Raw genomic sequence first — 24,151 nt, 5'->3', positions numbered from 1 at the left:
CCTTGAAATGTCTGCATATTTACTGTCTTGCATGACATATGTATATATCATTACTGGATGTTGATAAGAACAAATGAGAAGGAAATATTTAACAGACCCAAACAAGCACTATACTTAGCATGTGATTTATAGGCTTAAAATGGAGTCCAAATGCTAGTGGTGGGAGCCTTGTAAGCTGCATGTGCAGTGTTGCACTCTGCATCAGCACTTAAAAATGAAAAATTAAACATTGGCTCCATTTACTTGGCCTACAATGAATATCTTCAATGCTTTATGAATTTCTGAGGTATGCTTATGTGCCAAACTAAAAGAAAACTAAAAAAAAAAAGAAGAACAAAAAAAAAACCACCCCAAAAACAAAACAAAAAAGCAAAAAAAAAAACCAAAACCAAAACCAAAAAACAAAAACAAAACAAAACAAAACAAACAAAAAAAACCACAAAAACAAACAAACAAACAAACCAAACCAAACCAAACCAAACCAAACCAAAGACCTACAAGAAAACTCCTCTCTCCACTTGACAAGGCTTTTTGAGTCAGAGACCAGCATGTCATTATGGCATCACAGTCTGGATAAGGCACAACAGATCATTGCATAGTACATGAAAACAAATTAATTCACCAGGAAAGTCCTTTGCAGATCACTCCTGGAAGGCAAAGAAAGTGATCTCCATGTTCAGCCCTCTCCAAAATAATCACCCAGCAGCATTTCAGAAAGTCATGTGGTCTCAGAAGGAGGTGAAATCGATGGAAAAACTTTCCAGCGTCAGACTTTCATCTGTGACAGCTCAAACTGGGGATTTAACACATGATAGGAGAGAAGTGGAGAGTTTTTATGCAAAAGGAAAGCACAAACAGAGAGAACCTGCCTTCAGAGAAAGCAAAAAGTACTATTTATTATCTGACCAGTCTGAAAGCAAAAACACTAGAACCCTATAGATCAATCCAGATTAAGTTAATGAAGAGATGCCCAAGTATTTTGGTGGATTTTGGGATTATACTGAACTTTTGATATTTCATGGACAGGCAGCTGGCATATGGGTCAGAGGGATCAGGTCCTGTCCATCTTATTCCAGAAATTAGGCAAACAGTTGATCACAGACCTAGCAGTTCATGTCAAAAAAATAGGTAGGCTTTTGGGATGCTGACAATTTCCTTGCTCTCTCCCCTTTCCAAGGCCTGTGAACTGGAAGACGGGCTCAAAGCAAGGTAAAATGTTGAGGCAGATAGGAATCAAGAACAAACTATGTTGGCTAGTGCTTGGGGAGACAAGAAGCATCGCTGAGATGGAGTGTTTACAGAAAAAAATCCCACAGCTCATATTTGTATTATGCATTTATAAATTCCTGGAACTCAATTTTATAGGGTTTTTGATTAATGGCTCTGCTGCAGTTCAGCTCCAAGTCTATTGAACTTACTGTACTGGAACTGAGCAAGATGTGCACAAGCCAAATATGAGCACTACTACTGGACTGTGATTTAAAGGTGGTTCTTCGTTCAAAGGCATTGCTGGGGCAGCTCTGCTTATTGTAGACATCTGCTTACATGTAGACATCAAAGTCAAAGCAGGGCCTCTCAGCAGCCTTCTTAAAATCAGAGGATGTGTTTGTCTCAGATACCTCCACAGCAGAAGAGCTGAAGAACAATGAAAAGTGCTTGTGATTTCCCCAGCACCTTTACAGCAAAGCAGGTGCAAAGCTTGTTGATGCATGGATTATGCATTAATCAGCAGATTTACCTCTGATGATTAATGCAGAGCTTGTTGATGTATGGATGGATGGATTCTCCTAATTATATATTTATGTCACTTCCATCACAGTATCTTCCAGGAGCATGGCCAACTACTTCATTTCCTTGTGCTGGTCTTGCATGCCAAGTGTTCCCACAGTGTGGTATTTGACATTAGTGCTGTTTCTCCCACACTTCAAAGAAGACATCTGTGGTTATGGCTGGCAAATGCCAGCTTAATTGTTGATTATCATGGTAATGTAGTCAAAGCAGTCTCGTTCTTCTGAGGTGGGAGTCACTTCATTAAATACAGTCCTTATGGCTATTAGGGTTTGTGAGGCGAAGCGGGATGCCTCTAATTTATTGGTGTGCCAACTGGAGTCAAATGAAGGCAATGTGAAAAAACAACAACAACAAAAAACCCACCCAAAACTGGATAGGAAACCTGAAGATTTGCCAACATAGAGAGGAACTTTTACAGACCACACCATGGCCTGTTTTCTTCCCAGACAGTTCAGCTTTCAACTGCAAGGTGGCATCACTTCAGAAGGTGAAATATCCATTTGATCCCAGAGCTGGGATGTGGGAACAGAATCCTTGGCATATTTCACCCAGCCTCCTGCAATCATTTTTAGCAGGAAATTAAATGAAAGATTGATAATCATTGTTGATAATGCAAATCTTTACAAATAAGAGGGACCCTTTGAAAACATAGGATCCAGGCAATTAAATCTGTTCCACCACTCTTCTTTCTGAGTGTAGCATAAGTTTGAAGGTCCATGTCTCTTCTTCCGAAGCCCACTCACCCCTATACACAGAGTAAACTCTGGAAAACTGAATTTTCAGGTAAAATTAATACTGGAAAATTGTTTCTAAGGAAGAGTTTCTGCTGTAGGGATTTGGCTTTGTGTTTATAGAAACAAGAAACAGTTGCAATGGTGCTGGCTTACTAAACAGTCCCAGACCAAAGAAAATATTAGGAGGTATAAAGTTGCTGAAATTAATTCAATTACACTTATGCAGTGTAATGGACGTAATAAGAAGACAAGCTTAGTCTGGTTTTAATGAAAATGTCACTAGTTTTTATGGCTGCTTGCACTTGGATCAATGTCCTTTATTGTTAAATATGAATATTATACATAGGTAATTAGAATTACCTATGTATAATATTCATATTTATCAATAAAGGCAGAATTACATCAATTTTTTTTATTGGGTTCCTTCATTACTCATCCTCAATTAACTTCCTTTTTTCTTAGCTCTTCTTATTTTCTTTGAGCTTTGCAAAGCATAGTGGTTGTGATTTCCTACTCAGGGCATTATTTTGAAAGATCAACTGTGTGGAGCAACTCACGTGTTTCCTTTTAAAGAAAACTTTAATTCATGTCTGTTGAAGTCTGTTGAAGTCCTTGCTTCCAGATGGTTCAAATATAAAGTAGCATTTTTCTTGCCATGCCACACTGTGATGGTTCAGTCACAACCGGGAGCTGTCAAGCAAATGGGACCCTGATCTGTTATTTCAGAAGTCCCTGCTGCACGATTTAAGGGTGCCAGGTGGGTCAGCCACCAGTCAGACACTGCAGCAGACAGTCAAGCTCCAATAGGAGTGACAGACAGTCATAAAGTTGCCATTTTTATGGGAGAATTCTGGTTTAAAAAAAATAAATTATTATCCAAGTACATTAACCCTGGAGGAAAAAAAGAGGTGATTTAAAGAGGAAAGGAAAAGATGTTGAAAGTGTGTTCCTATATCTATAGACTGTCAAGATTTTGGATTCACACATATTCCCAGACTTTCAAAGCAGGAATGACTTGACATTGCATATTTGAAAGTACCAGAAGTTAGAGTTTAGCCCGAGGAAGCAGAAGACCATTCACATTGGACAGTTCAGGTTCACAAACTGGTGATCTGTGCCACCTTGGATGCCATATCTGGGAGTATCAGGGACCAAAAGGTGGAGGAGGCACATGTAATCTTACTCTCACCACCCAGAATTTAGGTATCCTTGACACAGCATTGATATGAATGATGTGAAGAGATGAGAGCCTCCCTGCTTGGTTTCGCTGTGGGTTTGGTGGGTTTGGGGGATAAATTCCAATCTCCAGTATCTCACCATTTGGTATTACTGAAAACATGAAGGATTAGGGAATACCAGAGGGATTGTGTATTTTCATCCTGACTCATTAAGTAACTCTGAGTAAGCATTCCCAAAGGGTTTCCCAGTGTTTCTCACAGCTTTATCAGTCCAATTCCATCTCTCCAAAAGGAGACAGACAGACAGACTCCCACTAACTTCTTGTGGAGCTCGACTGGTCTTGAAATGTGCTGCATGCAGGATAGACAGCTGTTTGCTTGGAAGCATGAAAATAGCTAAAATCATATTGAGAAAGTGCATGGAGGCTCATTAGTTTGAATTATTTTTGTTTGAGTAGTACTCATTTGATGGTTCATGTTTCTGGCTGTCAGGTAACAAATCAATGATGAATAGAAAAGTCATAAAAGATTGAGGAAAACACAGGATCACAGTCCCTGATTATGTCATGTAAGCTGTGTGACAGGAGAACAAGGACAGTCTGCTTTTGGGATCAGTGAAACTATGACTACTTAACACTATTCATACTTGTAATTTACTTCTCTATGTCCATTTTTAGAGTGATAAGTTTTTTTTTCACTGACATACTTTAGGAACTAGATACAATTTTCATGCTTTTCCTGTGTGAGTTGTTGTGAGAATGGGAGGAGAGGACTTGCTGAAACATGGCAGTGATTCCATCCCTAACCAAGGGACATATTTTTTTGCAGAACGAAATTATCAGCAAAAGGTAATTCTACACAGACAGCATGTGCTAAACTCCTTAGCGTTCCAATTTATCTCCGTAGGGAATAAAGAACCGGATTCTTTTCTTTATCAATCCCACATTCCAGGGAGGCTGCATCTTTGACAGACTACGTAGGAGCAGGACTTGTCCAGCTGGTAGATGCACTCATCCCATTAATTCTCCTCAAATACCTATCCTGTCTAAAAATGTTGAACCATTTTCTAAAGCCATCAAAGGATGGGGGCTTTAAAGTCATTGTCACTTCCCAGAGTGTTATAGAGTTCTTTGGTTATTCATCCTGAAAGCTGTAAAGGCAGCAAAACATCTTTGTCAACTGAGGAGGTAAGCACTTCTATCAGAGTTCAGAAATCCTTCCCATCATACTGGTTTTCCCCCTTTTTTTCTGGAGGGGATGATTCACTGAAAGGAACTGAACATATTTATGCTCTTTCTTGAACTAAGATCTCATCTGAGCCATCACTGTGAGGCTTTACATGTAGGAGGGGCAGATCCACAAGAAAACTTCACTTCATTACTGTGATCACCCCAAACGTTTTCACACTGATAAGAGAGGGAGTCAGCACACAAGGTTTCTGTGGTTACACACGGCTATGTAAACACTTCCAGGGAGTTAAGAGGGTAACTTTTTTTTTTTTTTAACTGAAATTGCTTCTGCGTGGCCTTATGTAAAAACAAATAAGGAGCTGGAATCAAGAATTAGTGTCTGGATAAATTTTATAGCAAAATCAGTATTATGGTTTACATAGACAGCCAAAATATGTGACAGCCAGGTTAGATAGGGTTCTGAGAAACCTGGGATGGTGGAAGGTGTCCCTGCCCATGGCAGGGGGTTGGAATGAGACGATCTTAAGGTGCCTTCTAACCCAAACAGTTCTGTGGTTCTGTGATACTATGATCTACTAAAACATCAGCAAAACCCACTGTTGTTATCCTCCTGGAGGTGAGGGCTGAGTGGGCGCACACTTTTCTCGAGTACTGTTCAAGCGACACACAGACCACTGATCACTGTCTGCAGCAATCATGAGTCTCCCATGTCTGTGTCTCATAGCATCACTTGCAGCTATGATCATGCAAAACTTTATTACAGATATTCTGCAGCTAGGGAAATAATGGCCAGCACAAACCTAGTTTTCTCTTGTTTTTATTTTTAGTTGTTGTGACACAGATGAGTGAAATGTGCAGTTGAGACAAATATCTGAATATATTTTTGCCCATACTTGAATATATTTAGGGAACCTTGGATACAGAGCTATCTTCATCTCCTACAGCAGCTCCCACAACAAATATAACTTCTCAGTTTCTAAAGTAATTACAGTATCTCAGCAGTATCATTGGGATTAATTACTTTCATTCCCATTTCACAGGTAGAAAAGTAGCTTAAAAAGCTGCATTTTCTTTTATCTAAGAACCACTAAATGCATTTTAGTTACAAAATAAACAAATCTTTCATCTGTGCTACTGAATCAACTTCAGCAAACACACCTCAGACTAAAACTAACCTGTTTTGTCTTTACTGGTGCAACATGTAGCAGCTACACGTTCATCAGTAATGTGGCAAGACAAAAAAAAAAAAATTAAGTTAACTTTAGCAGCATAAACAAGTCCTTAATGTCTTTCCCACACTTATAAAGGCAATTCCCAGGGGAGTGAGGAGCAGAACACAGGTTAGTGACTTAACCACTGGACACTGCTTTCTGACTAGCTGACCTCTGAGGAGGTATCCTGCAAAATTTCCAAGAACTATCAGCTTTTCCTTGGTCTCAGCAGGACTCAAAGTCCTGAGCACTTGGAATGCCACAAATACAGTCTGCATGATGCTGAAGCCTAGTTATTATAAGACCATGGGTGTTGGCAACATTTTAATAAATGTATTTGAAAAGCACAATTTTAAATATATTGTACCTCATTCACTTAGTTATGGTATATTTTTAATTACTATTGCAATAACATCTGGAAGCCTCGGTCAGGATCTGGCCTCACTGCCCCCAGACTGTGTGAGACACAACTTTTCTGTGTTGTAGCAAAACAAGACCCTGCAGAATTCCTTGTGAAAGGGGAGAGGAAATGGGGACATGCTTCTGGCATCTGGGGCTGGCAGGCAAGCAGGATGCTGTGGGATTGTCCAATGGGCGCGTGTCCAGCCGGGAGAAGGGCCACAGCACGAGGCTGAAAGCAAAACCCTCTCCCAAGTCTGCTTTCACACACAGCCCTAGGAGGTGAAGCCAGCCAGCTGCAGGGCAGGCACATGACACTTCTCCTGCTCCGTGGCCTCAGTTCATGCAGCCTGCAGGTGCTCCAAGCAGGAGGTGCTGGATAAAGGCACGAGAGATGGGAGCATCACTTAGTGCTCAGCATCTGACCTGTTACAGTGTCCCGTAACAAAGGAAGGTACCAGCCTCCCTCCCAAAGAGATCAGAATCAAAGAGAAAAGACTGAATACCCTTAAGAAAACAGCGCCAGGGAGGGGCAAGGCTGAGGAGAGGAGGGGGTGAATTTCTAGATGGAGATGGGAGCTCAATTCCCAGATATGCCCTCGGGCAGTCTATACCAGCAAACACAGCAGCAAGCTGTACTTGTAAATATATATTTTCACTTACTCAAACTGTAAATAGTGATGACAGCTGGGAGAAGAGCAAAGATGGGTAGGAGGAGAGAGATTTTTTTTTTAATTTCTCCTGAAGAAATAAAGTTGCCAATCTCAGAACTGGTGAAAAAATGTACTGGCATCAAACCAAAACTCAGCTACTGAATGACACATCAAGGTTCGTTGTTTTTTCACTTAATGACATCATTTCACAAAGCATTGGAATATTTTCAGGTTAGGGCCAGATCCTCACAGTGATACAAACTAGTGGGATGACTCAGTGCTGCTAAACTACAGAAGATCTGGCCTTCTAGACAAAATTCAGATGCCTGGATCATCACAGAAAATGGACTTTCAAGGCCTTTAAATCGTTGTTCCTCAGATCCTGTGGATATTGTTAGATCTTACAATTCCACTGTAATTATATTTTCCTTCAAGTCATAGATTTCTTAGAGAAATCATATGAAATTCTCACTTTGTAATAAACACACTGTACATCCCAGTTTTCTCAAATTCCTGAAAAAGTTTGGAAAAAAAAGAGAAAAAATATCAAATCAAATTCAAACCATGTGGAAGGAAGCCCTGTTCACTTTAAACAATTAAACAATTTGTGCTTCTAAACATAGTTTTGATTGTTTATTTGTTTTAAAGTCCAAGTCAAATAAGCTGTTTTGATCTGTAGAACTGAACCCAAAATATTTTCAGATGGTCAACTTGTAAACTTTTTGACATTGACTCATGTTTTTTCTTGCCAGATTCATGACTTTTATCTCTTTGAGACTCCCTTGGCTTCTGAGTGCCTCTTCTCAATTTTAAATAGTGGTTGAAACCCCAGTTAGGTTCTTGGTACCTGAGACAAGCTTCAGTGATTTAAAGCATTTTCAAAAAATTCTAGTACAAGTAACACCAATTTCTTCTGTACGCTTCAAACAACACCACCTCAACTTTGCAGGGCTCTAAGAGAAAAATCTGTGGAAGAGATGTAAACCTCAGTTGCTCTCTGATAATTTGGCTCAATTTCCTGCATTCAAAGCCTGTCCTGCTATGTCCACCTAAGCTAAAGTGTTCAGGCACTTCTCTGGAGTAAGAAGGTACCTGCCAAACAACACATGAAGAAGAAGGGACTATGTTTTGCAGCTCTTCTTTCTTCTGTCAGCTATTGTGCAGAGATGGCAGAGAGGAATTAACATTTTTGTATAGCTGCTCTTGGTGGAGGAGACACCAGGTGAAACTGGGGCTGCAGCAGAGGGAGTGAGGGAATGAAACAACTGTTGTGGGCTGCACATACCAAAAGGCTCAAACAAAGATATGGGATAAAATCCAGGAGTGTCTGTGCATGTCTCCATAGCCCATCTCACCCAATTCCCAGGAATTTCTGTAATATGTGAGTCTGATGTGGTGATACAGCCCATGTGTCTTTCTCTTAGTCCCTCCTAATTAACGTTTAACTTGGCCCCTGCTGAGAGAGGATCTCAAGGAGTTCCACTTTTACCAGATGGCCAGAGAGAAAGGATGGAAGTGCTATTCCCCCTGAGGGAAGTCCCGCCAAGGGAGAGAATCTTGCAGCCATTGGTATCAGGCAATCCACACAGCACAAAAATTTAAGAACATTCAAACTGCTGTGGAAGTTTTGGCTGCAGTTTGATATTTTTAAGAAACCAAAGAACCTAACCAGAGATCACAACACAAAACAAAATTCATTTTTGGTACTAGTCAATGAAGTGTGCTGCTGCAGGAGCCAGCAGGTCCAAACCCAGAAGCTTCTCTGGCCTCACTGACTCTGAGAACTGACTTCTTCCAGTCCAGCCCTGTCACACCACGGGCCTCCTGTGCACCTTAGGCAGGTCAGCTCCTCAGGCAGTTGCCTCTGCCTAAAAAGCTCTAATGGGATGAATGGTCATGACAAAAAAAAAAAAAAAAAAAGAATTTCACCACCACCAAACCCATGCCCTTTCCCAAGGATAAGCTGTACAACACAAGGACTTTGCAGCAGCACATCTGTGTTCATTGTGCACAGGTAAATCTCTGTCTGACAGACATTTTGACTTAAAAAACAAAATGAAAAACGCTAGTGTAGATCTGGCCTGGGCCTACAGCATGTTTGCCAGGTTGAGTCCACCTGGAAACAACCAGAGGCACAATCAGGTACAGGTAGATGGAGCTGCCTTCTACAAGCAGGGACACTGAGAGTGAGAGTGAAGATCCATCCCTGACAGACAGATTCAGAGTCTTCTGCCCATGTGGCTGTGTCAGAGGCAAGAGGAAGCATGAAAACACAGAATCACAGAGTTGATAAGGTTGGAAAAGGCCTCTGAAATCACCAAATCCATCTGGTAACCCAGCACCTCCATGGCCACCACTGAACTGTGCCCTCAAGTGCCACATCCGCATGTACTTTGGACACTTCCAGGGATGGTGACTCTACTACTTCCCTGGGTAATCTGTTCCAATGCTTTACAACCCTTTTTGTGGAGAATTTTTTCCTAATATTGTAGTCCCTGACTAATTCTGCTTTACACCAGTGCCTCTTTGATACAGGTTCAGTTAAAATTTCATGGTTGAGCTGGTGCAACTTTTCTATGTGATCCTTTTTAAAATGGTTTAATTTTTTTTTTCCCCACCAGGAGAACAAACAGAAACTGAACTGATAGCAAGCAGATTAACCCACTGAAAAGACTTTGTGTCAGGGTTATGGTTTGGAATATTTGAAGAATGTGAATATTGATAGAACAATATCAGAAAGAGAGGTGGCCCTTCTTTTGTCGCTTGTGCCTAGTTTGCACAAGTTTCACTTTATCAGCTGCAGTGGCATTTCTCCCGGTCTAAACCAGTGTTAGAGAAAGAGGTGAGGCACAGGGAACATCAAGAGTGAGAATTTTTGAATTAGTGAACTGAAAAATTTGGACCGTATTTAAGCATACACATTTCATACACAGAAGAATTATGGGAAGGCATAAAGAAAAAAAAAATGCTTGTGAAGATTCTAAATGCAATTTCTTCCAAGGACTAAGATCAAAAGAAGTGTTTCAGCAGGAAAAAATTTTTGTTGTATGCAAAGGAAAAAAAAAAAAAAAAAAAAAATTAGCAAAAACAAATTCTCCTTGGCATTTACTCCAGAGAATACCAGGAAAACAAGAGGAAAATTAAGCTTCTGTGTTGCATTACTTTAAAAAATCATTTGAATGAAAGCAAGCAGTACAATAATGAATTGAGACTAAGAGCACTGTTCAATTAGAGGTTGAATTTAAGGGAGTTTATGAGAGCAACACATAACAAAGAACAACTTAGTTGGGCTTTTTGTTATGGAAAAGGGGGGAAAAATGTTGTGGTTTGTTAAGTGGCATTTATAGAATAGGAGGGTCTGATCAAACCGATCCAGATTAGTCCTCCACAGCAATAAGACCTTAAAATTAGGTCAGGGGGATGAAAGGAGAGCTGAGTCTGAACTGTTTTGTACAAAGGCGATGTGACATATGGAACACGTTACAGCTCAAGCAGGGAGCATGAATGTTTTCAGGAAAGAAAATGACAGGGCACTTCATAAGGAAATTTACAACCATGGATGCTTCTAAAGGAATACATTTCCTATTTATTTGTGTATTTGTTTAGGGGAGTCAAGCGCTGCCTGTGCTCCAAAGGATAAGCATTATTTATTCTTCTTTCCGCTCCATTTTCATTGGGCTGCAATTTTGCCTTCCCAGAACACAAAGGACAAGAGCTACTAACATTTTAAGGGCTATGTTCTTTAGTTTCAATAGTAATGGCTTTAAAACCTTCTTTTTTTTGTATTCTGTTCTGCTTTCACAAGGAGTTTAATAAGTGAAGAATTTCACTACAAAACAGTCCTTGAACAAGTTGTTCCTCAGCCTCCCTGCTAGGTATTTCAGATTCTGTCTCCTGAAGGAAAATATTGAACACTAATACAGAACTTCAATTTCAAATCTTAAACCTGAGACCTTATTTAGTCTGAAAATTTCTTTTCAGTTAGAAAGAAATAAAAGAAAATTGAGAGGTCATTCGTTGTCTTTATGCCATGTATAAAACTCTCATTTTCACTGACAAATATTGCAGGGTAGGAGGAAGGCAATGAAGTTACAATACATTTTCATGGAGTGATACCTGCATTAAAGACATTTCTTCTGTTAGAATGTAGATTAACTAGTCTCCTTTCTTGCAGTAATGCTGTTTTTTTTCTTTCACATAGCTGTAGACCAGCACAACCAGCTTCAGTCTAAGCTCAGTATTCACCTCAAAATTAAGGAAAAGACAATAATTTGGTGAACTGCTGATCTTAGGTTCAACTTGGTGATAGAGCACAGAAAAGTGGACAAGAAGATAATTTTGTTTTACCAGCTTGTTGTTCAGATATTTGTATATTCCATTTTTTCAATATTGTTAGAGACCTGCCACTGAAAGATCTTCCAAAAACAGTCACACTTTCTGCACGCAGGTAAATCTGAAGCAGCATCACACAAGTCTGCAGAGTTATTTTAAGTCTAAAGTCTAAAGAGTATTTTAAGTCTATGCAAGCAACTTTTAAGCAGACGACACAGCATTGTTTCTTAAATTCCTCCAGTTTATTCAGAATCATGCTGTTTGTGAACATTAACACCTGACCCATTCCCTATTGGGTTTCCTCATAACAGCTTACCAGTACTGACATTAGCTGAAGAGAAAACCAAGCCAGCTCAGCCTTTATGCCAGATTATGACCTCAGTTTTATGCAACTCAGTCTGCAGTCGCCTGCTTTCTGCGTGACCAAAAGCAGAATTTGGCCTCAAGCTTTAATGTTTAAGAGTTGCATATGCAAAACTGTCTCCAAGCATAATACCATTTAATAATTTTAAATGGAAATAAGTAGCCTTTTCAATTTTCCCTAATTTCTAGCAGTCTAAAAATAGTTGTCTTATCTTTGCTGGAAAACTCTAGCAAAGTATTTTGCTTGTAAACCCATCTTCTGCCCATGCCCTTGAGTTCCATGCTCCAGACAGTCTGAAACCCCCAGGCTTGACCTGCCAGGTTCTCTTCTGCTTTCTACTCACCTTATGTCAATCAAAGCCCTACTGGAGGTTTGACATCCCAAACTGTGCCTTCATATAAATGCAGACAGGACAAGAAAGAGGTCTTCATGACACTGTCAAGGAAGAAATTTATGAGGCTTGAAGTGCTCTCAGCACAGAGATGTTGGTTTAGGGTGAGGTGATGGGAGCACAGCACAGAAAAGAGGCTTGTGTGTGGTTTTGTCTTTTTCTAGGAGGGCACAGGAGATATCTCCTGAGTATGTGTAGGCTTCCCATCAGCTCCAGCCATAGGAAAAGTTGCTTTCCATCAAAAAAGCCCATTACTCCTGCATGCAGCTCAGCAAAGCTCTTTGTGTTCTCTCTGTCAAAAAGGCCTGAGAACTTTTTATCCCCTTTACATGCAGTTATCCCAAGATATTGACTGACCTCTCACCTTTTGTAAAAAGTTCCCCCATATGTTTGCCTCCCTGAAGTTCCTAAGGATGTGATTGCTTTGTTTTGTTTTTGCAGTGGGCTCCTTTCCATATTTTCTGGTAATAGACTGCGAGCAGGTTAGGAAGGTCCTTCAGAGGACTCAGGGAATATGCTCCTCAGTTTTCCAGCATTAATAATATCCTATCTCATTTGAACACAGGCCTTTACCCCAGAATTTGCACAGTATGCTCTTGCTACTCACCACATGTTGCCAGAGCTGGTACCTAGTCAGGAATATAAAAGGGAGGGAGGGTTGCCCCCCTCCCCTCTTTCCCAGCTTTGCTCCCATGGCTGTTCAAGCTCAGCTTGCTCAGAACAACTCTTCCTGCAGCCAGAGGAGAAGAGACTGCTCACCCAATACTCCCTGCTGAGAGGAAGTGGGTGGAGAGGGGATGCTGAGATGACAGAAGTGCAGAGAGCCCAAGCTTCACCCCACTCCACTTCCTCGCTCGCCAAAAGAGCTGGCTGGGAGCATGGGAGAGTAAACTGCTCCATGAAAAAAAAAAAAAAAAGAGGGAAAGAAAAAAATGAGGATGAAGTAATTGACTTTTGTAGCAGAGCAAAGGGAGTGCAAGTGGTGGTGGAGGGAAGATAGGGAGGAACTGCGACTGACTCACAATATATTCAGTTCCCCACTCCTGGGGAGATGCAGCTGTGCATCTCCCCTCGTATAGGCTGTAAAGTTACACTATCGTCCAAAGTAAGCATTCCTAATTCTCCTACTTCCTGAAGCACAACAGCATTTGGCTCCTTTCTAATCAGGGATTTCTACTGTGCAAATTGAAGTCTAGGACCAGGCTTTTCCTATGTGCAGAATTAAAAATCCTTCCCTTGATTGTTTTGTCAGTTCCTGGGGAAAACTACTGAACTGTTACAGCTGATTTACATTGGCCTGATCCTTTTTTAAAGCTCATTCCAAGTTATTCTTAACTCCTCAAGGCACCTGAGATCTTGTGCATGAGCCAGCCATGGACACCTTTGGCAATGCTTTCTACATCTTTTTCCTTCCCTCAATGCTTTCTACATCTTTCCTTCCCAGTTACTTCTGACTTCACTTGGGTAAGGACTGTTTTCCTTTCCTACCACTTCAGTAGAAGAAATATGGCATGGCATTACTTCTGATTTTGGCCAGCTTTCATTAAGGCCAGCAGAGTCTGGGGAAGAAGCTGAAGGAAGAGGCTAATGCAGTATGTAGAGCTAACCTAGGCCAGCCCAGACCTCATGAGAGGAAGGTCTGAAGGCCCACTCTCCCATTTTCTTCCCATGGGAGCTTTAGCTTACATAACTTAGGAAAAGTCATACAACCTACCTGGGTTTCATTTTCCAAACTGTAAAACAACCGCAGCCCTCTCTTACCTTCTGCTAGCAGGGGAGTTTGAACTAGATGATCCCTGAGGTCTCTTCCAACCCAAACCATTCTATGACTCTGTGACTCTGTGAATTTTGGGGATTTTCAAAAAAGCCATATTAGTTACTGACTGTGTAAGGAGAGGTAAGACCAGCTGGGGTACATCTCATTTGCCTCCTTCACATGCCCAGTTTAAGACTTTGCTTTTCTGTCAAATATCTGGAAATCATTGCTGGGTGAGAGACAACATGTGTTAAAGTACTCCCAGCTATAAAATTCCCCTTTCAAGAATTTTTGGCAAGGGGGAGCAGGGAATGCATTGTATATCAACAGCAAAATGGTATCTGGATTGAAAGATAAGAAAAACCTCCATGTCTTGCAAAAACCAAGGCCGTTTTCAGATGAGTTTTGGACCTGGCAGAGGTGCAGAGCTTGCATTACTACAGTGGGAGAACACAGAAATCATGCTTTGAATTTGGAAAGGCTTCTAGAGATCCTGATTTGCAAATTATTGGACATTTTGGACGGAAATTAGCAGAGCATTCAAACATGAGCTGAATGTGTGCGCAGTCTGCACTGTAGCAGGGTGACTCACAAACTTAAAAATCAGATATTCTGCTCGACTGGGACCAGAATACTCTTGCCACCCTTGAGCATTAATCCCCAAATATAGTCAAACTCATGGCAAAGTGTGAACTGAGAGCTGAAACTGGAGCACTTCCACATCTCAAGGCGAATTGCATACAGGAATTTTATCCACATGCACGTTGATGAACTGGGGGACTCCCGAGCAAAGCTCCTTTTCAAGCAGATTTCTACCAGGAAAAAAATGAAGAGGAGCTGATTTGCCAGAACAGTCCTTACCCTCAGGACAGGCCTATGTGTAAACTATTTGCTATAAACTAATGCAAATTAGCAGGATGACTTTTTGCTCTGAAGGGGCAATGGCTTTTTGAAAGATTCAGATGCAAAGGGAAAATGCATCTGAACAAGCCTGTCATGGGCATACATTGTATTTGGGAGCTCAAGAGCTCCCAAAGGGGGAGGGAGGGGCTCAAGAGCTTCACTCTGCACCCGGGAGCATCTCTAGGAGAGCCCTCATGATTTTACTGAGAGAAGTTGGTAGAGGTGATGTCTCCTATTAACCATCTTATTTAACTGGTCAGAACAAATGAGCTCTTTCTGTACAAAACTCTTTTTAAAGTCTGACATCTTTAGCAAAGAAACAAACTTCTAACTTTTCCTCCCACCATAACACTTCTGTTTTATCAGAAATACAAGACTCCTTTTTCTCTGAGAATGAATTTTAAAACTTCATTTTAAGCTGGTTGTGAGCGAGCTACTGCACCTGTGCAAAGGGCATGGAAAAGATGTTAATTATACACAGTAATGCTAATTTCGCACCACAGTTCTGATGGAAACAATTCAGTTACATGCTGTATGTTAAAAAAAGTTCAAACATCAGCTGTATTTAGTTACATTGTCATCCCCTGCCTCTCTTATTGTACAAAAGCTTTGTCCAATTAATGCTGATTTCACTGAGTTCCTATGGTGGTTTTAAAATAATTGGATGAGGTCTGGGATCCTTTTCTTAAGAATGCTGCATCAGATACATTGCACCTGCAAGCCTAACAAGACTTTTTATATCTGGGGGGTTGTGAACCTTTGAGGAATAGGGAAAGGCAATTCATAGAGCAGCCTTTGATTCATGGAGTGACCATGGATGTGTTTGTGCGTGGATTCAGAGAAACACAGAGTCACTGCCTCTGGGAAAGCAAACACAGGTGCAGTTCTGGGTGAAATGGAGCGGCTCTTCCCCAGCAAGGCTCAGTGCCTGGGACAAACCAGAGCAGCTATGTTGTCTCTTCTAAACCATCTTAACACTGGAAGGGGCTGCCCAGGGAGGTTTGGAGTCCCCATTCCTGGAGATGTCCAAGGAATGACTGGATATGGCACTCGGTGCTTTGGGATGGGTGACAAAGTGATTGGCAGTCACATGTTGGATGGACTCGATGCTCTTAAAGGTTGTTTCCAATCTTTTTTTTTTTTCTTTGTGATTCAGTGATTCTATACTCTCAGTGCAAGCATGTGTTCAAGGGTCACAGCAGAGCTCTCAGAAAAACAAATAAATGCCCTTTTAAAAAATTTTAATGACAGAAATATCTCAAGTTAACTTCAGGGTCTATTTTAATTCTACCCAAAGAAAAGTTCATTTCATTTCTAACTAGCATTCCCTGTATTTCTTTTTCCTTCTGGGTGCAAGTCCTGTCTGTCCTCATGAATCAGGCTTAGGAATACAAGATTTTTCATAATGAGACTCTACACTTTTGAATTTGGACCCCTTGATTTATTCTGTTTGTTTGCTTGATTTTGCTGTTTTCCTTACTTCACAAAAGAAAAAGGAAATCAGAAGATGTTAAAAATTACAGAAGTTGTTTTCAGCTTCTGAAACAAACAAACAAACAAAACAAACAAACAAAACCCAGAAACTCTTTTGCTTCCAATGTAAAATCCTACAAAATAATGATATATTGAAAGTCAAAGCTGAAAACAGTTTCCCCTTCAAGTTTTCTAATAGCAGAAAAACTAGCAAATAGTGGTTTTTTTAGTGTTGAGGGGTTTGGTTGTTGTTTTTTTTTTTTTTTTTCTAAAAAAATGAGTTGTCCTGGGGCAATGTAAATGTAAAAACATGTCAGACCATCCAGCATCACAAGGTTCCCAGGAACCTGCTCTTTCATAGACCAACAGGAGAGGGACAAAATCCAGATAATCCCAGAGGTGCTTCCCTTTCTCCTCCTGCTCCCAAGTTAAATAAAATCCCCCTCTGGCATTTTTAAACAGAACAATCAGGACAATCTGTTACAAGGCCAGGCTTGAAGACCCCAAAATTGTGAAGAGGTGAATGTTTCATCTGGAAGGCTGCTCTCAGCTTTAATTACAGACAATTTAAGCCCTCAAAGCATCTCTCTGACAAAAATAAGAGAAACTGCAACTACTGCCTGCCTTTAATACAAGACAATTAATCAGCCGTGGTTGAGCCAAAGTAGGTCCAGGTTGACTTGAAAGGTTAATGGATCTTCAAACTGTTTCAAGAAGAGACTTAAATGGAGTTTCAGTGCTGCGAGGAAACACGAAACCCAGGCCTCTTTGGTGTGGCTTTGGGTTTGTTGCAAACATCTTGCAGAGCTTGAAAACTGCTTTTGATGATGGGCCTAACTTCCCTTTCCTCAGCTTAATCCCAGTTTTCCTGATTGAACTCCTTTGCCCCACCCTAAAACAAATGTTCCCTTTCCCCAATGCTTACACTTTCCAGATCTTTGCCCTGGGTTTTCTGTCATGCCCTTTCTCCCAGCCCAAGGCAAATGCTTGCACCTTCAAGGCAGTTTCCTCAAAGGTCAGTTTTACAACCCTTTCAGTCATTTTTGCTTCTCCTTCCTGATTTTCTCTTTGTATGGCAACACCTACTGTCTTCCAAGCAGCTTTCCCAATTTTTATAAAAGAAGCAGCAATTCCCTTCCAGCTCTGCAATGAAATGCCCCAGTATTTGCATTTATTAAGCACTGTGCTTTTCCAACGTTTTAGATAATTCCTGGGTCTGATCAGGTATTGCTCCTTTCTAAGTCTCTTTTTGCCTCTGTATATCACTGCTCAACATTACTATTTCCCCAGCACACAAGCTTTTAATTTCTGCTTCAGATTTCATTTTGTAATTATCTGCCAATGTTTTATTTCTCCATCTCCCCAACAGAGATTGTATTTCTCTTTGCTCACTTCTTTTTGCATCACCTCCAAATTCAGCTGCAAATTTAATTTGTTTGCTGCTTAGCCCTACTGCTATTAACAAACAGTAATGAAAAGATTAACTAACACACAGGTTATCAGCTTAACTTATCCATAATGTTTTACTTCTGGAGTTTTATATTCTTCTGTTTGTAAATTACTTCTGAGGAAAAAAAAATAGTGCAAAGTGCAAAGATCTGGGCAAATCTGCTTTTTATAGAATAAGTACAGGTCCAGTCAAGTCAAGCTATTTATTCAGCTATGGACATGGTCTTTAGATTTATTTGTACTTTGGGCAGTTTTCAGAGTTACACAGTGAATAATATTAAGAAATACTTCCACTTTTGTTGAAATTATTTATCGCACTACAGCTTTATCTCTGCGATGGTATTGTTTTTATTTCCGCATAATTAATGGTTTTCATTGATAGATAAAACATTGAAGCAACGTTACAGGTGACCTTCCCTGATCCAGGCAGTGCAACACAAAAACCCCAACCTGTCTTGAAAATGACCTTGCAAATATCAGCTGATTTCTGTGTATTCCAGTTTCTCCTCTTTTAAAAAGGGAACAGTGGCAGTACTTCTACTTTGTCAGTAATAACCAAGAGAAACACTCAGGGATAGCTCCAATATCAGTGATGTGAAAATCACAGAATGGCATAGGCTGGAAAAGATCTCAAAGGTCACTTTGTCCCACCCCCTGCCAAGGGCAGGGACACCTTCCACTAGCCCAGCTGGCTCAGAGCCTCATCCAACCTGGCCTGGAACACTGCCAGGGATGGGGCAGCCACAGCTGTTCTGAGCAACCTGTGCCAGGGCCTCACCACCCTCACAGGAAGCAGTTTCTTCCAAATATCCAATCTAAACCTGCTCTCTGTCACTGTGAAGCCATTCCCCTTTGTCCTGTCACTCCAGGCCCTTGTCAAGGGTCTCTCTCCATCTTTCCTGTGGGTTCCCTTCAGGCACTGGAAGGTCACGATGAGGTCACCCCAAAACATTTTCTTTTCCAGGCTGAACAATCCCAGTTGTCCCAGACTTTGCTCTCTCAGAAGGGGAAAATCAGCTAGCTCTTTGATGGAGAACCCAAAGGATGTCAGGCTATATACCTAGAATAATAAAACAACAAAATCATTCCATAGAGCTCCTTCCTTTGCAGATACAAAAAGTAACAAACAGACATTTAGACTTGATAAAACACTTCCAACACACCAGGGAAATTGGGATCCCAGATCTCAATATACAGATTAATCAGTCAGCTGCTTAATGCAAAATTATACCCTTGCATTGGGGCATAGACTGACAGGTGCAAACATGTAAATATGTCACAGAAGTGTCAGTGAGAGATGGAACTGGAATGGAAAGGGACCTTGTTGTGACTGAGAAAAGGCTGCCTACTCCTATAGCTGATTATAGACCTGGGGATGTAGCTGGGATGGGTTATATCGTACACATTATTAATAGTGCAGTCCCCCACTGGGATTGTGAGAGGATGCTGGGGACTGCCAAATGCCTCCAGGGAGCTCTCAGGTGCCCTGGTGTCGGTGGCCGGGGAGGGAGGTGCAGGGCCAAAACCTGACAAGGATTAACTGTGCACAAGGTGTGAGAAGCAGCAGCTGTTCCAAAGAGTGAGGTAAGCACAGAGGAACTGCTCCTGACCTTCCTCTTGGAATCAGGCAGGTATGTGTCCAGCAGCCTCCTCTTGATTTCCAAAAAAATACAGATATTTTTGTGGAAGGATCAAATGTAGACAAACTCCTGCTATTGCAATCACCTGTGTGACTCTACACAACTCATCTGACAGTGCAGAGCACAGACTGCTCCTTGCAGTAGAGGTGTCATCACAGAACTGGCCCTCAGGAAGATGTCACCAGTTTGGAAAGCTTTCCCCAGTGACCACTAGGGTCACGGTCACCACCACAGTACTGTGGGTTGGCTCCAAGTGCAGAGGAGTTTTACATGCTCAGGTGAGCAGCTGTCCTGCTGTGCTTTGCTCAGCCAGTCATTTGAAGAAAAAATGTCAGTAACTCTGTGGGCCAAACTCCATTTCCATAAGAAATTAGGTGTACACCTTTCACTGGAGGTTACTGGGGCTCAGTGCTCAGATGTGTCTTCTCTTTTATAAATGGCCTTGAGTAAATTAATTAATACACCTCTGAGCTGCTGCAGAGATGAAGAAACCTTGGTAGATTTCCCCTCAGATGTGTAGCTGTGCTCCCCTGCCAATGTGCCAGGGGAATGGATTAGCTTCCAATCCCCTCACTCTAACTTCCGGTTTGGTTGCCCCTCAGGATGGGAGGGTTAACACTTTGGGCTGCCATCACTTGATTTCGTCTCTGAATTCTTCAGCTTGTCAGAGGGCCTGGCTCTTGTGAAAGGTTTAGTTTCAATCTGTCTGTGTTGAAATTTCCGTATGTAGAAGCATTCAGGAGGGTGTCTGCAGGGACGTTCAGTACTCTGCAGCAACCTACCTTCATATATCCATCTTGTACAAACAGTTGATTATTATTCAGGAACACAGTGCAAATTTACAGACACAGTTATATCACATTCCCACCTTCCTGAACATTCAGAATTCTTTTCTTGTTCTGTACCTTCCCCATGTCCACCAAAGCACAGAGGAAGAGGGTTACATTTCTTCCCAACATAGTTATTAGGAAGAGGGAATCAACAGGGTAATCCATGATTTGGGAAGTCGTGGAAGCAGTGTTCAGCAAACAGTGACAATAAGTACACTTTCCTCTTTGGTAAAAGCCTGGAAAAGCTGTCAGCCACCACAAAGGATCATTAGTTGCTTGTTAAGAAGAGCTGAAGCTGCTCCTAAATGTTTTTAGGAAGTGCCAAACACTTCAAGCTGGCTTACATAAATCATGTCGGGTATTACAATGCTGAATGTAAAACTCACCAGTGACTTTTCCTTCTATTCCAGTTCCTCTTAGCAATGACTTACAAGTAAATACTTGGGCAGTCTCTCACAGTACTAGGATTTCATGCTTTCTGCAGAACATTTTAAATGATGTCTCACTCTTTCCCTGTGTGGAATGTTCAGAAACTGACCAGAATAAAGCCATACACATATTTTTTAAATCACCACAAACAAAAATAACAAAATTTTTCACTACTACATAAAGTGGTGAGTCTGAAAAGAGAAGCAAATGGTTTGCCAGAGTTTTTTAGGGATTGAATTTATCAATGAAGATAAAGGAAGGAAGAGCAAAGAAGCTTATTTACTTCTCCAAAATGTAGACTTTGAGCCACCTAGCTCAGACAGAATTAATAGCCTGCTAAAACTGCAGTGATAGGCAGGAATACAAACCATTAAAATAAAGCCACATTTTGGAGATCAATCAGATTTGCAGTGCATGAGATTTTTTTTTCTGTGCTCTTTACTTTTCCTCTCTGAGCCACAAATTTCAGCAGTGTCCAGGTCAAATTTGCTTAGTGCAAACCAGCCACAAACACAGCCAAAATGAACTTTTGTCAGGAATTTACATGTGAAAAATTCCAAGAAGAACTATGAAGAACAACAAAAATATCTCACTAGCATCACCTAACCATGGAAAATAATTTCGCTTGGGCAAAATCTTTCCACCTGAAATGAATAATCTGAATTGAAAAACAAAACAAAACAAAAAATAATCCAAATGACAGAGCAGAAAAAGTCACATGAAGGATTTAATTCTTGGGGGATTTTCCTACCATACTCCAAAAGGCCAAATAAAGAGCTGCTTGTGCTGAGGTAGCTTCTGCTGAGGTACACAGAATCCTGGGCCCCCCAGGAACCTGGAATTTGAGTCAGTATTCTCTCAGACAGGACGCATATGCTGAAATCATGCCTCCAATCTAAGTCCCATCTACAGGTAATTTACTTACTGGTCTGCACTGAGTAAGCATTTGTTCTGCTTTGTGAATTGCACTCTGGAACTTCTGGAGGCATGGCCCAAAACACCAGAATTATTTGCTTTGAAAATATGAAAAGATAAACATTTTAATATTGTACATTTTCCTCTCCTTTTTATGGATTTAACAACATACACACCAAATAAATCTCAAATTATCTGCAGGTCAGACAGGCACAACGTTCCATTTTTGGCAAAGAGCCATTAATCAAATGCAATGCTCCTCAGACCTGCAAACAAATATAATTTTAATGTGTCTTATAATCATATTACAGCCAAGGCCATAAACCAGCTGCAGTTTTCCAATAACACTCATTTCTCCTATCTAGAATAGTGCTTTAAACATACTCTGAGGTGCTGGACTTCATGGACAGCCTGACAATTTTCAGTTATGGACTGGAACTTCTGAACAGCACTTATGAACCTCCTAGGTTGGAGTAACTTCCTAAAAACTGTAATCTCACCAATCTTTGTGTTTTTTTCAAAGTTTTGCACCCAGAAAAATATTTGTTCTGAAACCTTTTTACTTTTGCAGCAAATAAAGCAAATGCAGCAAATGCAAATAAAGCATAAATCAAACTACAGGTTGAATTTCAAAGTTAACATCTTTCCCATCAAATCCATAAGATGTTTCACATGAAGTTCAGTAAAACTTTTCAACATTTTTCCCACTAATGGGGTTCCTCCACAGAGAAGAAAAACAGCTCCTTTTAGCTTCTCCAACTCTCAGGTTCCCAGCCCTTCCTTTCTGCATGCAGCGTGACATTGAGGAGAGCCTGCAGAAACTCCAGCCTTACTTTTCCCACCTCATCACCTGCTCCAACTTGTGTGTTTTGTTAGTGCCACTTAGTTTTGAGACTGAGCAGAGCAGGGATTGCATGCAGCTGCATGTTGGCATGAATAATGCTTCTGGCTTTTGGGCTGAGCCCTGTCAGAGCTTTGCGCACCAGCCTGTGGACTTGTGTGTCACCCCATGTGTGGATTCCAGGTGCTGCAAGAAATCTGCTCAATGACATCTGTTTAATAATATTTTTACTGTTTTTAAAAGAAAATTCTATGCTGAGGGAAGCTGAAATTGCACAGCAATTTTTTTATCCAGAAAGGTCTGGGCTCTGAGATCCATCTACATTAAGTTAGTATTTATTCAGGTATAACAGTAATTGTATGGTAACTGAACATCTTCGATTTCCCCTGCCCCCCAAATCAAAACATTGCTGCAAGCAACAGTCTAGATTTAGGTGAACTCATACTGTGACAAACTGAGAATGGAGAAAACACATTTCTTGTCCATAAAAGGACAGCTCACACATCCACAGAGGATAGCTCTGATTTTCCTGCTGTTCCAAACTGTGAAGTGGGGACTCAGTTTTGCAAAAAGAAGTTTTGTTTAGAGTGGATAGAAGGCTCTTCAGTTAAAGATTTTTTCTTCTTTTTTTGCTTTGCCTTCTGAAACAGAAAATGGCTCACCCTCTTGAGCACAAAATGGTGATTATTTTTTTTAAGTGGAAAATTTTCTGTTCAGGAGGGAGGGTATCCTTCCCCTTATCTTAGCACTGGTGAGGCACATCTGGAGTGCTGTGTCCACTTCCGAGCTCCTTAGTACAGGAGCAAATCCATGAAAATTATTAAGGATTAGGACAACTGTACCAGGAGAAGAGGCTGACAGAGCTGGGGCTGTTCATGCTCCAGAAGAGAAGTCCCAGGGGGATTTTATTGAGCTGCAGAAATACCCCACAGGAGGGATTAATAAAGATGGAGCCAGGTTCTGCTCAAGTGTGTCCATGAAAGGACAGGAGGAAATGGGAAAACACGGAGATATAGGAAACACTGCTGATACATGATTTATTTTTTTTTTAAAGTTTAAGGGTGGTGAAGTACTTGAACAGGTTGTCTAGAGGGTTGTGGAGTCTCCATCCATGGAGATATTCCAAACCTGAGTAGGCACAGCTCTCTGCAAGCTGCCCTGGCTGATACTGTGAGCAGTGAGATTGGCTAGATGATGTCCTGAGGATCCTCCCAACTCCATCTGTCCCAGGGTCTGTGACTCTGTGCCTTCATCCCAGAGTGCCAGAAGTCTCTGGCATGTGGTGGATGTGTTTGCAGAGCAGGAAACTCAAATTCAAGGCTTTCCTGAGTCATTTCAAGCAGTATTACAGTCAGGGTAATTATTACATAGTATTACAGACTATGAGGGTGCTCTAAGATGAGTTTTATATTTTCTCCTTCAATCCACTACTTATGCAGCAAACTCATAAACAGGTGTGATCTGAAGTGAATGGTTCACATCCAAGACTTAGGATTTTATGTTGAAAATTGATTTAATTTAAATATTAATGCAAATACCAAATATACAGGTGTCCAAATATACATGGAGAAAAAAAAATTGTCCTCCCTGGACAGTTGCTCTTGGCTCTCAGCTACACAAACAAAATGACAAAAAGACTTAAAAAAGAAGTGACAAATAAGCTTCTAGAATA

The 24,151-nt window shown here is 40.9% G+C and overlaps 1 protein-coding gene across 1 annotated transcript in view; it reads left to right on the top strand.

The window, feature by feature from the left end:
• NTF3 (neurotrophin 3) overlaps nucleotides 1–24,151 on the top strand; it is a 49,726-nt gene that overhangs the window by 20,834 nt on the left and 4,741 nt on the right. The gene's annotated exons all lie outside the window — the stretch shown is intronic.

The sequence above is a fragment of the Passer domesticus genome, chromosome 5 (genome assembly GCF_036417665.1).
Source record: "Passer domesticus isolate bPasDom1 chromosome 5, bPasDom1.hap1, whole genome shotgun sequence".
Classification (NCBI taxonomy): Eukaryota; Metazoa; Chordata; class Aves; order Passeriformes; family Passeridae; genus Passer; species Passer domesticus.
Note: the sequence above shows the minus strand (reverse complement) of the source record. Positions and strands in the feature narration are given on the sequence as shown.